We start from the raw sequence: 12381 nt of genomic DNA on the forward strand, positions 1-12381 counted from the left end.
CTGTCTTTGTTCTTCTAAAAGCCCAGTGTCATAGGCCTTGCAGAGCAAGGCAGGAAATTAAACAATAACTTGTGTGATTAATGCTAGAGCCTCAGAGAGTGTCCAGAGGGAGCAGAAGGCATCAGAAACAAAGGTCTAAGGACAGCCAAGCAGGTTTAGAGAGAGAGAGAGAGTGCTCTATAGCACACAGTTAAGGTTGTTCCATGCAATCTGTGTGTTCACTCTTTGCATTTAAATTAGGGGTATGCAGTGAATTCAGATGAGCACCGACTCTGGAATCAAAGCGGGCAACTTTGGACATATTTCAGGAGCAATGAAGAACCCGGGCAACCAAATTAGAATCATAGCATTGCAAGGGGTCACGATGGCCATTTGTTCCAACCCCCTGCAAGCAGGAATCTTTCACCCAACATGGAGCTTGAACCCACAACCCTGAGATCAAGATTCTCATGCTCTCCAAACTTGAGCTAAATCCAGTTGCGCACAGTTCAGTTTGAGGAAGGCAGGATTGCAAGGGGAGTCCCCCTGGCCCTACAATGGAAGCCTCAGAGCCAAGGTTCGCCCAATTCATTGGGTATAATGGTCTCAGAAGCCCTATTCACAGTTATTCAAACTGTGTGGACACATGGGTGCATATGCACTTCCCCACAGGGGCGGAGGATGGGGATACGGTGGGGGCATGCCACCCAGGGGGGTGACAAAATGCCAGGCGGCACTCACCGCGGTGCCTGCAGCACACCTGAGCCACGGACCTTTCCTGGGAGTGACATGGTGGCTTGGGAGCCCACAGGCTCCACGCTGCCCCAAATGGTCTGCCTGCTGCCTCCCCCCCCCCAGCTGTAGGGTGGCTGAGTGGGAAAAGGCAGGCAGACTCCTCGGAGGCCCCACTGAGCATCCTGCCCCGGTTCACCCTGCCCCATGGGTGGCTGGCCCCACCCCTGGGCACAAGGCATGCGCACAACCCCAGGCCTCCGATCAATTTGCTCCACCGCTGCTTCCAGAGCCAGGCAGAGGCCCGGGCCAGGTAGATCATGTGCCCCCCTTTTTTCTCTTGTGCTGACAGCCATGGCCCCAGGGAATCCGCCCACCACCACTGCCGCATTTGCGCCTCTGTGTTCACCACAGGTTGTGAATATGCTGACCAAGGCCCCCTTTGGAATCGGAGGCCCAGGCCAAGTGGCCCATATGCCCCCCCCTCTGTCTGGGCCTGGCTGCTTCCCCACCCGTGATGCCTCCTGCCCCCAATACCCAAATAAGAAGGGTTTACAAAAGAGGGGAAGATACTAGTTGCGTTCAGCTGGATGTGGTTAGACTCTCCCTTCAAACATTTGGCCTCAATGTATGAAAGGTTGGTGGGGACAAGCCCTCACAGAGTCATTAGGGACATGTCTAGCGCGCGCACACACACACACACACACACACACACACACACATGCTCCAAAACACAGTTTATAAGCTTTTATAACAGCTGTGGAGAACCCGAGATCCAAAGCCAAATGTGGCCCTCCCAGTCTATCTGGCCCTGTGGACTTTTCCCAGGCCACACCTTTCCCTAGCTCTTCTCCACACCCTTTGTGTAGTTTTGCCTTCTTGGAATGAGTCCTTGAACTGGGATAATCATGCCTTGTACACGCCTGGATGGAGACTGGAGAGATCTGTCAGAAACCTCTGACTTTTGTGTGGCTGAAATGTAGCTATATCACCACAATTTCTCCACCTAGATCTTCCCCAGAGTCCATCCACGTTTGCCTCCGGTCCTTGACCACCACTGGAACGTGGCTCCCAGGAGATCATCCATGCGGCCCTTGAGCAGCAAAGCTTTCCCCACTCCTGCTCTATAACTTAGAGAATTGGCATGAACTCAATTCCGACACATGGGTCCGAGCTCCGTAAATTTGCTCCTAAATTGCTAGTTGTATGCAGTGCTTGAAAATCCCACTTGTGAGAGTTGCCTCCTGGGTTTGCTACTTCATTTGCTCACCTGGCTGGGTTCTTGTGCCTTTAAGGGCTGCCCAAGATGCAGAAATTAAATAGATGTGGCATGTCCACAGCATCCCATCTGTGTCCAGAGAATGTCTGCCTGTTCTTTCATTTTCTCATTTGTTGAATTAACATTTTATCAAGATTTTGACAGAAAGGAGAAGGGGAAACTGTTGCAGGAGGCAAAAGGACCATGGAAAATAATCAGAGAGCAAGGCTATCATCTCAATAATCCACAAACTCTATCTGCGACTCCAATAACAACAAAACCATATTCGTGCCCATGTTCTTTCTGGAAAGTAATGAAAGCCTTCTGTCTCACAGCCCAGATCTTATGCAGAGTTAATTTGATCAGTCTAGTGATTCTCTGCAGAACTGTCAACTCCCAAAGCTTCCTTAACAGGTTGAATGTCCACCTGTCAGGTTCCTGGTTAAAGGCTCAGAACCAGTGTTTTTCTTCTAGAGAGAAGGTGTCAGTACTTTGTACCCTTGGGTATCCCTAGAAAAAAAAAGCACCACTCAGAACTCTTACCAGAAACAGAAACAAAAAGACCCAATGGCGGCTCTAATCCATGCCCAAGGTTCATGCAGGAAGACTTCTCGAAGCTTCTCTTTACTTATGAACATTTGTACATGATAATGGAATGGTTTTTAATATGTCAGCAAGATGTCTTCAGCAAGAGTCCATTTTCTGCTAGGGTTCGTTGCATCTCTGCAATGCCAAACCTGTGTCCAAAAGGTGGGATATGCTAATCATTTCACATATCTTCTGCACTAGATCTAAGCAAACCTACAGTCATAAGCAACAATAACACCTGTATAGGTGTGTCCACTCTCTCTCCTGCCAGACCCTTCCAGATCACTAGGCAGCAAAAGCTTAGCTTGGAACCAATGGGTGAACTTCCACTTTTGTAACAGAACTTCCTCTCCTTGCCATTGCAATCACCCAGTAGTTATGGATATGCTTATTCTCTGTTAATATCCTCTATTAATCTTAATTATCTACCCTGATGCCTGTGAGTATGTGTCTCTCGAGTTGCTTCTTTGTATGTGGAGAAGGGTTTCCTTTGTGTCTGTCCTGGACCAACTGCAAATCAAAGCAAATTGTCTTAGGCTGCTTTGGATATTTCCCAAACAATCCCTAGCATCAGTGCCTTCTGCCCCAACTGCAATGTTCTTACAAGTCTCCCTGGTTGATTGGAAAGATTGGGACATTTGCGAGTACAACAGATTGTCTGATTATCCCTTGAGATGCCCTCAGTTGATCCCAACTAATAGCACGTAGCAAATACCAGCTAAATGAAATGCCCAGTGTATGTGCCACAGATTCTGTAATACAACACACACAGAGACACAAACATGTCCATGGGGGTATGTATACTAGGGTTGTGCACGGGCCCCCAAGTTCCCCTTGTATCTGTTTTTGTGCTTAAAAAACAACAACTCCTCTGATCTGAATCACTCTGTGCTCTCCCTCTTTCAATCTCTGATTTAGATTCGGAGCTACTTCCCACCCACCCATCCATTCACACAGAGAGACAAAATATGACTATAACCTTTTTTCATTTTTTGGCAGAAGCAGATGAAATTTGCAGGCATGGGAGAATGGATTAAGCCTGCCAAATTGCAGATCGAAGTTCCTATTCCTCCATAATCCATATTAGGATGATACATTTCTTAGGCAAACTAAACCTCCCAAATCAGACAGTGATCAGCTTTTGTCTCTTCCTCTTCCTTACTTTTAAATAATTAAGAGGTGGCCAGGTGGTGTGTATTCTAACTTGATTTTGAGTGGACAAAGGGAGAAGAGGGAGCAGACTGGGGGGAGGAGGTTTTGGAAGCCAAGCAGGTAACAGGATTTAGTGAGCAAGAAGAGGCAGTGGCGGAGAGCAATACAGAGGCAGGAGTGGGTTCAGGAGACAGAGATGAGGCGGGCTGCTGAAGAATCTAGGGAGGCTTCACCTCCTGCTGTGACCAGCTCCCCCACCCCCCATGGTCTCCCATTACACAAAGGGGAATGATGAGGGCTGAGCAAAGGGAGACAAGAGGAAGGAGACTCAGGTGGTTGTGGAAGGACCTGGAGGAGTCCCTTTGGAGAGCGGTGGGAAGGCGGGGACCTTCAGTCCTCACAAATGCCTCACTGGGGCACGATCTCACCTGAAACCGTGCAAGAGCTTGCATGCTCCAGAAGATCTCAGAAGATCTTGGCAGAAATTGGTGCCAATGCCGGTGCCACTTCTCTGCTGCTGGTGTAGGCAGCAGGGCACCATTGGTGGTGGTGCCTTGGGGGCTTTTGTCACCTGAGGCCTCACCCCACCTAGTGGACTGGCCCTGAGTCAGGATCCAGTATCTGTAGAACATTTCTTGTGCACGATGAGCATATCCTCCTCCTCATGCACAAGAAACAATAGTGAAAAAGATTGCAAGACATATGATGTGCATTCACAGGCATGATCTGCATGCTCCAACATCACCACATTATAATCACTTAAAGGAGAAGAATAATGGGAATTGGGCTTGAGTGTGTAGGGTATATGGATGTTGGGATGTACTAAAAGGGATAGCACCCAGTTAATTTACTGTGCCTGACTATGGAATCCATGAATGTATGCATATTATTTTGACAGTGCTGGCCATTAAAAAAAAATCATCAAAGAAGCAGCTGGAACCAGTGGAAAACCAACTGTTTCTGGAAAGTGCAGATAGAGGGTGCCTGTCATATCTCAACATGAATGCTGTCCACAGAAGAGGGGCAGCCACACTAAAAGTCCTTTTCTGAGCAAGGGCAGAGCAGGTTTCTGAGATATTTGAAAATTGCAAGTGAGAGACTCCTGCAGACCACCGTGATCTATTGGGTATTTAAGGGATAAGGTAGTCTCACCCTTATTATGGACCTAGCACTCCATGTCAAATGGAAAGACTACTATGGATTTTGGAACACTTTTCTCACACAGCATTCTTCTGCTATGTTGGAAATACGGTGGTACCTTGGTTCTCAAACCTAATTCATTCCGGAAGTCTGTTCCAAAACCAAAGCGTTCCAAAACCAAGGTGTGCTTTCCTATAGAAAGTAATGCAAAATGGATTAATCTGTTGCAGACTTTTAAAAACAACCCCTAAAAGAGCAATTTAACATGAATTTTACTATCTAACGAGACCATTGATCCACAGAATGAAAGCAATAAACAATGTACTGCAGTCACACAATCAATCAATCAGTAGCTGAACTGGGTTCCACACAGTCACACAAAAAAAGATCAATAAAAATGTAAAATAAATAGCAAAAACAGACAGACCTCAGCATAACACTCAAATTGGAAGTATGGCACTCATATCGGAAGTGTAACTCTCAAAACGGAAGCGTAGCACTCAAAATGGAGCATGTTCGGCTTCTGAATAATAATAATAATAATAATAATAATAATAATAATTTATTATTTATACCCCGCCCATCTGGCTGGGTTTCCCCAGCCACTCTGGGCGGCTTCCAAAAGAATATTAAAATACTGTGATACATCAAACATTAAAAGCTTCCCTAAAAAGGTTCGCAAACCCGAGCACTTACTTCTGGGTTTGCAGTGTTTAGGTTCCAAGCTGTTTGAGTACAAAGGCATTTGAAAATCAAGGTACCACTGTAGTCCTTCTGAGGGTAGAAGTGAGACTCGCAGTTGTTTGTTGAATTTATACTCTACCCTTCCCCTCAGAGGAGCCCAAGGCCGTTCCAGTTAGTGGAAGAGCCTCTCTAGATCAAAGACAGTAGGCAAGACCTGGTCAGAGCTTTATACGCACAATCCTTCAGCTTTTAGAAAATTGCACAGCTTGCAAAATTCAGCTTGCAATCTCTGTTTCATTTAGATTATAGCGAAACGCAGAAGAACTCAAGCCCGCATTGCCAAAGGGAGAGGCCCAGTGAACGATTCTGCTCTGTTGGGGTCAGATGGGCTTTATGCAAAGGCTCCTGTCACTGCCAATGAAGATCCTGGGGTTACAGCCACATTGTGTGTGTGGTTTCTGTGCCGTCCTTGTGCTGGCTTAGCCCAGATCCCCGGATCAGGTAGTATAAGAGCCACACGCTAGAAATACGATACCGTGCAACCGCCAGGTTATAAAAATCTGAGCAATTCTTAAGGAGAGACGCTATAAGCGAGAGTGGATTCTATATAACTGTAACTTAAAAGGTTGACCTTCTTCTCTGCAGAATCAGCACACATGCACAAATCCACGCCTACAAAACCATATTTTCAACGATGCTGAGCCTATGGATTACTGGCTTGGGCTTTTGCACACACACACAAAAAAAGTTGCTAGGCAACCAGCCAGGGGTTGCTATGGCATTTTCGAGTAGAGCAGCTGGGCCAATCAGTGCTAACTGTGAGCTAGTGAAGGCGTAAAACCTCTAAATTTAATGTCAGTGCAGACAGGAAGGGAAGCTGTTGAGGCATTGTATGATTCTGATCGTGTGCTTGCTAAATGCGGACAACATGGCCCCTGTGATTAGGACCAGCACACTAATGAATATTCATTGGGCTGATTAAAGCAAAGTCAATTAACTACTTGACTGCTCTTTTTTTTTTTTAAGCATCCCAAACTTGATTATATTCTTCCTTGCTTTTCGCCATTTGGGGAGCAGAGATACTCCTTGCCATTATTTCTCTCCTTCCCTGTTTCCTAGGGATTGCTATGTGTATTTCTTGGTTTTTTTTACTGACAATTACACCTCCTATTCCAGGTTTTTACAGCGGTTTTTTGTTTTTTAATAAAGAAAAAAATCACCAGCAAACTCGGCTCTTCTATAGGGTTACTGCCTTTTGTTCCTGGTAAGCTGAGGCGGTCATGGTTTGCCTTAAGTTCCTTTAAAACATGAAGGAGATTTAAATACCAAAATACTGCAATAACACAAACACATGCAAATTGGCACCTCTCTCGAGTTCCAAGACAGGGGAGATCTCAGCAGAGGTCAAGGGCAGTATAGTTTTGAAGTAAGCTTCTGTTAAAACAAGGCAAAATGGTAAGATAGCCACTTTTAAAAATAGGAATATTGTGGTAAATCAAATAATATCTCAAAGGCATCAATGTCTTCTAGAGATACATTGTTGTTGTTTTTAAAAAAGGAAAATGAGATTATAGTACATATAGACGCTTCTGTAATTATACATTATTTTTCCGAAATATTCTCTCAAAAATATGTCATCCAAGAAATTAAAGTTACACTTCTGTAGAATCCTATTTCTTGCCCTGCTATCAACATGAATAATTCCTGGTGTTTTGTAAGCACCATTCAGACAAATATAAAAATAGATGGTGTGTGTGTGTGTTATGACCTTTCCTATCTTAATTTGCAAATTCTCCAATTTTAATGTGAATGTTTTTCTTCGTGTGGTATTTATAATCTAAATGGAGACTCTCTGATGAGAGACACTGCTCTGAGTCTTCTTCTGTGTGAGATATATTAATAGGTCCAATTAATATAAGCAATAGACTGGGAAGAAGAAGAAGAAGCTTCCATGATAATTGACCCTTTGTCTTTAGGAAATTTTGAATTAAAATAATACAGAAAGCTGGCAAAACTGACAACCAAACATGGATTTTTAAAGGGATTCCCAGCCATTCCATGACTACATTTATAAATTTGGAGAAACTAAAAAATGCAAAAGCAAGCAAACACCTGTTTACTTTTGACCCCTCCTCCTGTCTACCAAAATGCCCTTGTTCAGATTTCTGGGTTGCTGAAGGAGCAGAGAGAAGTGAATTTGAGGCAAGGAGTGACCAGGAAATTTAACCCATAAAGGTTTAGAAGGAAAATGTGGGTTTGCAGGTGTGAGAGAGAATTGGGACATTTAATCTACGTAGGTGCTAAAATTATATGATATTGTGTTAGGGGGAGAGAAGTGCATGTAGCTTTGTATTGTACAATGTTAGCAGTGGAGTATTTTAAAACTTAGTAGAAAAAGTTAACACTACGTGCTTTGACATTATTACTTTTTGCCCAACTCTCTCTCTCATCCATTTCAAGCTTAGTTTCCCCTACCCTCTGAATTTGAAATTATAGCGAATGTCCAAAATTTGGGGAATATTGACATTGACATTTGAATTCTGACAATCACGAATTCCACAAATGTGTTATTGCTGGCAATCATGTTTCAATAACTTATCCGTTATCGAGTTTTGTCGGCCTTCAAAAATTCTGTTTGAGACTGTCAACGTTTATGCGTGAATGTTGTCATTTGCCAAATGTTGGATATTAACTGCAACGTAGGATAACATGTACATATTATTATGGCAATAATTATTTCCTGTAGGCTGACTTCAAATAAAACGCAAACACACAACTACAGACTCTTTCCCTCCCCCCCCACAACTACCCTAGAGTAAATAGACTGCAAATTTCGACATATGTGCAAATACAATAAATCCACGAGGCATAACACATGCACAAAAATAACATGTTATTTTTCATTCCCATGAAAATTACACTATATCAGCACCAGGCCTGTATTATGAAAACTATTCCGTTTGCGTTTATTACTTTTTTATTTATTAAATTTCTATCCCGCCCTTCCTGGAAAAAAAGGAGTCTAGCGGGCAAGCAGCAATTAAAATCAAAGCAAAGCACATTTGAAATTTTGAAAAGCAATTTTAAAACCCAGAAGCATTTTTAAAATGTTGAAGAGCATGCCAGTCGCATATCCTTGCAGCTAATACATTTCAAGGTTTCCAGGAACAGTATCTTTCAGCCAGCAGATGCCAGGGTGAACAGGAATGTTTCCAAGTCCCTCCTGAAAGTTAATGATAAGAGAAACAAACCCACCTCACCAAGGAGGTCCTTTCACAAATAGGGAACCACCACCAAGAAAGCCCGGTAATGGTTTGGCGCAGAAGAAGAAGAAGAAGAAGAGGAGGAGGAGGAGGAGGAGGAGGAGGAGTTTGGATTTGATATCCCGCCTTTCACTCCCTTTAAGGAGTCTCAAAGCGGCTAACATTCTCCTTTCCCTTCCTCCCCCACAACAAACACTCTGTGAGGTGAGTGGGGCTGAGAGACTTCAGAGAAGTGTGACTGGCCCAAGGTCACCCAGCAGCTGCATGTGGAGGAGCGGGGAAGCGAACCCGATTCCCCAGATTACGAGACTACCGCTCTTAACCACTACACCACACTGGCAGGCCAGGCAAGGATGGCACCACCAACTTAGGGGCAGAGGAAGGGGGTGCGGTGGGTGCGGGTCGCCCTGGGTGTCACCACTAAGGGGGGTGACAAAATGCCAGGTGGCACTCACCACGGGGCCTGCAGTGCACCGGAGCCATGTGTCTCTCCTGGGAGAGACAGGTTGGCTTGGGGACGTACAGGCTCCGTTCTGCCCAAACGGTTCGCCCGCTGCCTCCCCCCCCCAGCTCTAGGGTGGCTGAGTGGGAGGAGGCACACAGACTCCAGAGGCCCACGGTGCACCCAGTCCCTATGAGCAGCTCACCCCACCCCTGGGTGCTCTGCCCCAGGAGCCCGAGTGTCTTCCTACGCCGCTGCACCAACAGGACCTCCCCTGCTGATTGCAGGGCCCAAGATGTTTGATGTTCAGTAACCGCATTGTCTTATCCTTGTTGTGTTGCCACTGGGATATTTTAAAAACAGTGGACCTGAGGACTGGCTGTGCAACGTTTTTACAGGGGTGCAAAGCAAGCACCACTGCGAGCACCACCAGGAGCAAAATATGAGAAGGGCGCTGGGTTTCTCAGCCAAGTCTGTTTCCTATCACCTCACATTATTTCAGATGTTCAAGCTTCAGCTATCCACAACAGCTCCAGGCGGATGGAACATGTGCAGGATTGGCCCTTGGGGTACGCTTGCTTTTATTTAGTGAAACAGGAAGGCACATCACAACAGTTTTGAATTGCAGAGTAGCAAAACAGAAAAGGAAAGGGAAAAGGAAAAACCAACAATTTTCAAGCTTTCTCATCCCAAACTGCCTAATTCAGACAAAAGCTTGGATTTGCTCCGGTGGTTACTCTTACAGGGAGCGGTGTCAATCGTTCTCAAACTTGTTGCAGCCTTTGCCAACCTGGTCTCTCCAGGTGTTTTGGACTCCAAGTCCCATCAGCCCCAGCCAGCACATCTGGAAGACCTCAGGCTGATAAACTCCGACTTCATGGCTTCATCGTCTACTGCAAAGCACGAACCGTTTTTGACATAACCGGGAGTGTCTCTGTAAGTGGAAGAATATCTAGGCTGCATGCGGAATGAGCTTGGGGGGTCTTCTTAATGCTATGCAGTCCGTGGAGAAAAAACCCTGCCCCTCTAGCCAACAAAGAGGTAGGTTTCAGAATCGCTTGGCCATAGGAGGCCACGGTATTAGCATGGAGGGGTGACACAGGGTCAGGATTAAGACGCATTAACAACTTCATGCAAGGGATTCCCTCCCAGCACCTGCTAGCTTTGTCAATCTCTGCGTTCCATGAGCATCAAATGTTCCTGTAGCGGAAGGTTGGGTTTATCTTCAATGCATGTTTTTTAAATCCTAAACATTCTGTTTCCTGGGAAGGCGACTTGTCCAAATGACACAGCTTTCAATCCCTCCCCCCAATAAATAAATACCTCCTGCTAGCAGTCCAGCAGCTACCAAGCTTCAAAAGATGAATAGGTTTTCAACTGACTATACTATCCAGGTCACATGCTAGAGACGAGTGGTACCCACCCCCCAAGAGCTGGAAAGGGGGTCACTTGGCACTCTGGGGAGTGGTAGACAGGCTGCTGGTTTTATTTCATTGTTCAAGAAACCTACAAAACCTATTGCACCAGGGGAAGATTCCCCCGCTTCCCCGGCTTCCATTTTATCTCGGCTAGAAGTTGCTAGTCAATTTCTTTGCCTGCGCAAATTTCATTAAGCAACAATGAAATATTCAAGCACAGAATCCATCACTTGAAGCCAGGAGAATTCTCGCAAAAATTTAATGAAATATACGGAAAAAATCAGAGCTCAGGTCCTAAGCCTGGTTTCTGAGCTGCAGCCATTTCCTTCCCCCACCCCTCAAGACAGTAAGGTGAATTAAGGTCAACGGTGTCAAGCAAAACACATCCAGTCTCAATTCCGAATTCCTTTCCTTCCAGACATTTAATTAAATCCCTTTAATTGTTCTTAAAAAGTGGCTTTCAGTGGCCAGGATCTTTCAAATACACTTTAAAGTCCCATTGATTCTTCAGAAGGTATGTTTAGAATTCTAAAGTGAGCTCCGTCGTTTCACTGATTTCTATTTTTCAGAAATACCATAGTTACCTGTACAGCTGTTCAAGGCTGAATCTGATGTTCCTTTTTCTAGCACAATGATTAATACACATGATTTGTGGGGGAGGGGAGTACACATGTTATAGGGTGACCATCTGTCTTCCTTTACTGTGGACAACCCTCTGCTTCAGTCCTTTAGGAATATGAGATTCCCCTTTTATAGAATGGTAGAATGGCGCAGTGGGTTAAACCACAGAGCCTAGGACTTGCTGATCAGAAGGTCGGCAGTTTGAATCCCCATGACAGGGTGAGCTCCCATTGCTTGGTCCCTGCTCCTGCAGTTTGAAAGCACGTCAAAGTGCAAGTAGATAAATAGGTACTGCTCTGTCAGGAAGGTAAACAATGTTTCCGTGCACTGCTCTGGTTCGCCAGAAGTGGCTTAGTCATGCTGGCCACATGACCCAGAAGCTGTATGCCGGCTCCCTCTGCCAATAAAGCGAGATGAGCGTTGCAACCCCAGAGTCACTCATGACTGGACTCAATGATCAGGGGTCCCTTTACCTTTACCTTTACTAGAGTTGGAAGGAACCCAGGGGTCATCTAGTCCTGCTGAGGGCCTGAAGGGCCCAGCCCTTGCCTCTTTCCATCTGGCCTAGGACGGGGCCTGACAGGCTTCACAAGGACTGCGGCTGCTGCTCAGCAGAGAGGGCTCCTCTTTTAAATTGTTTTTAATTTCCATCTGTGTTGTTTCTAATGAGACCATCTTGCCTGTGAGCCCTGTAAGACCTGCACCCTGCCTTGCTATCCTTTTCCCATCTGGCCTGGGAGAGTGGAGTGCAGACTGACTCCAGCTACAAAAGCTGAGGCTTTTGAACAAATTCTTGGGCCTGCAGTATTGTTTATGGGGGGTTTGAGCGAGCTTCTTGCTGTTATTGATATAATTGTTGTATCTTTAGTTTTAGATCTTATGATTTACGTGGAAATTGTTTCCATTTGGTTGCGTACTTTTTGATGTGTTTTATTCATTGTTTATGACTTCTGTTTTGTTTGTAATTATGTAAATCTTGTCTTGTTGTAAGCCGCCTTAAGCATCATTTCAACTATGGAAAGGCGGCATACAAGTAAAATGATGATGTTGGTGATGATACTCCAACCCACTGCAATGCAGGAATCTCAAATCCTTTTATCCTTC

General features: G+C 45.2%; 1 long non-coding RNA gene across 2 annotated transcripts in view; it reads right to left on the minus strand.

The window, feature by feature from the left end:
• LOC309534423 overlaps positions 1-12381 on the minus strand; it is a 160499-nt gene that overhangs the window by 86890 nt on the left and 61228 nt on the right. The gene's annotated exons all lie outside the window — the stretch shown is intronic.

Source organism: Podarcis vaucheri (genome assembly GCF_965113315.1).
Source record: "Podarcis vaucheri genome assembly, chromosome: 6".
NCBI lineage: Eukaryota > Metazoa > Chordata > Lepidosauria > Squamata > Lacertidae > Podarcis > Podarcis vaucheri.